Raw genomic sequence first — 5,239 nt, 5'->3', positions numbered from 1 at the left:
TACATTTAAAATAGAGAGGCTGGTGAATCTCTCTAGTGAATTGGTATTTCTTTTTTAGAAAAATAAATTGATTTTGTGGATGTATAAATATTTCAATTATGAATTTTTTGAAACAAAGTACCAAGCAACGTTTTGAAAACCGGACCGGACCGGCCGGTTCAACCGGTTGAACCGGCACCCGACCGGCCGGCCGGTTCAGTTATCTGCCGAAACCGGGAAATCAACTGACCGGCTTTGAATCGGTCCGACCGGCGGTCGGACCGCGAACCCGGCGAACCAGAAACCGGGATTGAACCGGCCAGTTAAGCTTGAGTGCGATTTCCACCGTTTGATTGAAATCATGCGGTATTTTAAGTATTAGTAAGAGTGTAAAACATGTAAAAGTAAACCTAATTTCAATTTCTACCTCCCGTAACTCCCGAAGTCGCCCATCTCCCGTTCTGATTTTCTTCCTTCGTCGTTGGTCACTGCAGCTCCTCCTTCGCTCGTTCGTCGCTGTAGCTCCTCCTTCGCCATTCGTCGCTGCAACTCCTCCTTCGTCCGTGACGAACTGGCCGCCCCGTTTAATCAACACTGCAACTCCTCGAGTTCTTAATCGTCGCTGGCTCGTTGCACCTCCTCCTTCGTCGCTGCTTGAATCATTGTAAGGTGCTGAGATTGTATGCGTTGAACTTGTGTTTTATTCTTACCTGTGCAAATTGAAAAGTGAAAACCAAAAATTTGATGTTTAGTTTGATTGTATTTCTTTATAATGTTTGTGAAGTTGTAGATGAGTTGTTGATTATTTCAAAATGCTATGCATATAACATGTTGGTGTTTAGTTTGTCCATTTTAAAAACTGCAAAGCAGAAACCGTTTGTTTATTTCAAAACTGCAAGTAAAATAAATATCCGTTTGTTTGAAACTCCACAAGTGATCATCATCGTCATTAGCATTGGCTGTTATCATCATGAGAAGGGCACAAAAAATTTATTAGCAATATCCAAAATAAATAGTCAAAAAAAAAAAAAAACATTGGTAAAACTTTTATCTGAATGCAACTCTCAGTCATGAAAAATGCTTCTCGCACTGCATCATATAAATCTTGATAATGATCATCCTAGAAATGATAATTTTATTTTCTCTTGTCACTAAATCATAGAAATGAAGTTTCATGTTTTCTCTTCTCAAAAAAAATGAGGGATCCCCTAATCTGGATATGCTTGAAAAAAGAGAAAATTTAGTTTTGGGGAAGCAAAACAGAAACTTATAGTTGAGAAAGCATCTTTTAAAAATTTCAAAAAACAAACTAAGAAAAACTTAAGCCACCTAAAATGAAGCCTGTGTCAATATAAGTACTTCTAATGTGCCAAAAGGAGCACATTATCTTTGGCTCAACCTCTTGGCTATCTTGCTTATCTGATGACCTTATATTAGTTCAAGCTATTGCATTTACTTAATATATGCATACATTTGATGTTCTTTGCACACCTCTTGGCTATCTTACTTATTATATGCATACATTAGATATTCAGCTTACCTTCTTCTAAAAATAGCTGGCACAAACTAAAAATATAGGATAAATTTGATTATACACTACAATGCTATACATATAACATGTTGGTGTTTAGTTTATTCCATTGTTGTTTAATATTAACAACATAGAGTTCACTTTTCAGGCTAATATTAATCCATTGTTGTTTAATACTATCAATGGATTAACAAAATAATCAATCTGCACATTCAACTCAAAGCGTTCGTGAGAAAGTTGATATCGCTTGGAACCATTTTATTGAGTGTAAAACCACTGATGGTAAGAAACAATATAAATGTCTTCATTGTGGAATAATTTATAAGGGAGGAGGAATTCATAGGATGAAGCAACATCTAGCGGGGATTAAAGGGAACATTGCTTCTTGTAAGAAGGTGCCACATGACATACGACATCAGATGCAACAAAATTTGAATGAGATATCAAAGAAAAAATAACAAGCACAACAAGACTTGTCCCAGATTGATGATTTACTTGGTGAAGATCTAGTTGAAGAAGAGAGGGGCTCATGTTCAGTCGCGAAATCACAAAGTTCAGATATACATGGTAAAGGAATTGATAAAGGAAAGAGAAAATTTGATGAAATTGATAATTTTTTTGCACCTAGAACAAAACCGGGATCTCAACCTTCCTTAAAATTGTGTGATGGCATCTAAGGAGGCAGTGCACCGTGCAGATTTAGCAATTGCTAGATGGTTTTATGATAGTTGCATTCCATTCAATGCCATCAACTCACCTTTTGCACAAAAGGCTATTAATGCAGTTGCTGCAATAGGACATGGATAAAAATTGCCGTCTTACCACAAATTAAGAGTGAATCTGTTATGGGATGCGAAAGAGGAATGTAAATTGTTAATTGAATCTTATAGGAAAACATGGAAAGAAACTTGTTGTACATTGATGGCTGATGGTTGGACAGACACAAGAAATAGGACATTAATAAATTTTCTTGTTTATTGTCCTTGAGGAGTTTCATTTTTAAAATCAGTAGATGCATCTGATGTCATTAAAGATGCCACAACATTGTGCTCATTATTCACTGATATCGTTGAATGGGTTGGTCAGGAGAATATAATTCCTTTTATAACAGATAATGCAGCAAATTATAAGAAAGCTGGTGAGTTATTGCATGAAAAATATGGAAATATCTATTGGTCACCTTGTGCAGCTCATTACATTAATCTCATTCTAAAAGATATTGAAAGCATGCCTTATATTACAGAACTATCAGGAAAAGCTTCAAAGGTTACAATTTTTATTTATAACCATGCTTTTATATTAGCTTGGTTAAGAAAAAGGAAATGTTGGACTGAAATTGTAAGGTCATGAGTAACTAGATTTGCAACAACATTCCTTACCTTAAGAAGTGTCCATGGTCATAAACATTATTTGCAAACATTCATCACCAACAAGGCTTACTTTGATTCAAAGCTAAGTAAGACAATAAAGGGGAAGGAGGCAGCATCAATTATTATGGATGCAAAATTTTGGAATGACAGCTTCATAATTTCTAAATTATCAGGGCCCCTAATTAGGTTGTTAAGAATTGTTGATGCAGATGAAAAGCCATCTCTTGGATACCTTTATGATGGTATGTTCAGAGCTAGAAATGCAATGAAGACTATGTTTAGAAATAATAAAAGAATGTACAAGCCTTTCACTAGTATCATCAAGAGAAGATGGGATAATCAACTAAGACAAGGGATAAATTCAGCAGCTTATTTTCTCAACCATCATTTTCAGTATGATAGAGAAAATTAGTGCAACAAGCCTGGAGTTTTGCAAGGTCTTACAGAATTGATTGGCAATAAAGATATATGTCCAAAATCATCTTTGGCGATGAATGAGGTGAGACTTTTCCGTGATAATTTAGGAAGTTTTGGTAGGCTCATTGCATTAACATTAGCAAAAGAAATGCAGTCAGGTAAGATGACAAAATTTTGAGATTTCATTTTAATATATATTTGAACAAATTAATGTATGTTTGTTAATTTATAGATGAATGGTGGAGGATGTTCGGCTCTAGTGCACCAAACTTATAGAAAATGGCTATTAGAATTCTTAGTCAGACATCATCTTCATCAGGTTGTGAGAGGAACTGGAGTGTGTTTGAGCAGATTCATACAAAAAGAAGGAATCATCTTGAGCACCAAAGGCTAAATGATATTGTCTATGTGCTTTACAATCTCAATTTAAGAAATATGTACTATTTGAAACTTCTTTAAATATTTGTTTAAATAATGATGCACATTTTATTATTAATTTTTTATAATAATTATGTAGGTTGCAGCTTAGAAAAAGAAGTTATGATCCTTTGGATTATGCAAGTATTGAACTTGTTGATTTATGGATCCTTGATGATGAACCAACTCCAAAATTGCATTTAGAAGACTTGGAGTAAGAAATTTACAAAGATGATGCAATTCCTATAAATATAGAACCAAACTTAACATTATCTACACCAACCCCAAGTAAGATTGCTGATTAACTTATATCTTTTGAGTATAATATTAAACATAGACTTATTATTTCATATTAATAATTTGCAGTTGAAGACAACTTATCTAATATATATGCTGAAGATGACATACCTTGTGAGGATGCAGAAGTATTTGGGATGCAAGATTTTGGTGAAGAAGAGTTTGAGAATCCATCATTCGATCACACAAATTTAGTGAATGATTATTAGATTCACTATGATTGTTTTGAGTTTTTTTTATGTAAACTGATATAAACTGATTACTTTTTTGTCTCTATGGTATTAACTATTAAGTTAAAACTTTTTTATATTTATGAAGTACTTGTGACTAACTTGGTGTGACAGATTGAGAGTTGGAAATTTTTCAATGATCAGTTGCCGATTACCATGAAGATTGTGATTTCTATTTTGTATATTTTTTTTGTTTCTTTTACTTGTCATGGTTGATTTTTTTTTTTCAAGAAAGTAATTACATCATAGATTCTAAGCTAAATTTTTCATTGAAGTACTTGTGACTAACTTGGCGTGCTTAGTTCATTGTTTGACGTATTTTATCCTAAAAGAAGTATTTATGTTGTCCAAAAATTAGTGGTGATGGTAAAGGTCTTTGAAAGTAAAATCAAAATTATATTTGTAGTGGTGGCAGCCCATTCTTATATTGCTTTGATGTTTGTTATGCAGGCTTAATTTTGTTTTGCAGAAGATGATTTTGCAGTATTAGGGGAGGAGCTCCATGTTCTGGCATGTTTGTGAAAGGTACTGTGATCTCCTCATCTCTTTCTTCGGCATCATCTTCCATCTTGGAATATAGTCTTCTTGGGTTTTGGATGCCATACAATGTGCTAGATGCTGCAGTTTGCTATTTGCTTTTCTTTGTTATTGATGTGTTAGAATTTTTGCATTTTTTACAATCTTAGATCAATTATAGCAATACTTCATCCTTGTCATGCCTAGGTTGTGCATAGTTCCTCTTAACATGTTTATCTTGATTAGGTGGAGCAAGGTTAGGTTTAGACTTTAGAGTGAATGTATTAGAAGAAAATTTCTCTTTTTTATTTTTAATATTAATAATATTATTATTTATTACGTCATCCGGTTCGACCCTGATTCGACCCGTTGAACTTGAACATCTCCTTCAACCGGTTCGTTGTCCGGTCCGGTTTTCAAAACCTTGGTTATTTGAATAAGTGTAAAAAGAAGAATGTATGAGATTAATTTTTTTTTGTTTG

Source organism: Dendrobium catenatum, unplaced genomic scaffold (genome assembly GCF_001605985.2).
Source record: "Dendrobium catenatum unplaced genomic scaffold, ASM160598v2 fragScaff_scaffold_621, whole genome shotgun sequence".
Classification (NCBI taxonomy): Eukaryota; Viridiplantae; Streptophyta; class Magnoliopsida; order Asparagales; family Orchidaceae; genus Dendrobium; species Dendrobium catenatum.
The sequence above is the reverse complement of the archived record's forward strand: the minus strand, read 5'-3'. Positions refer to the sequence as shown.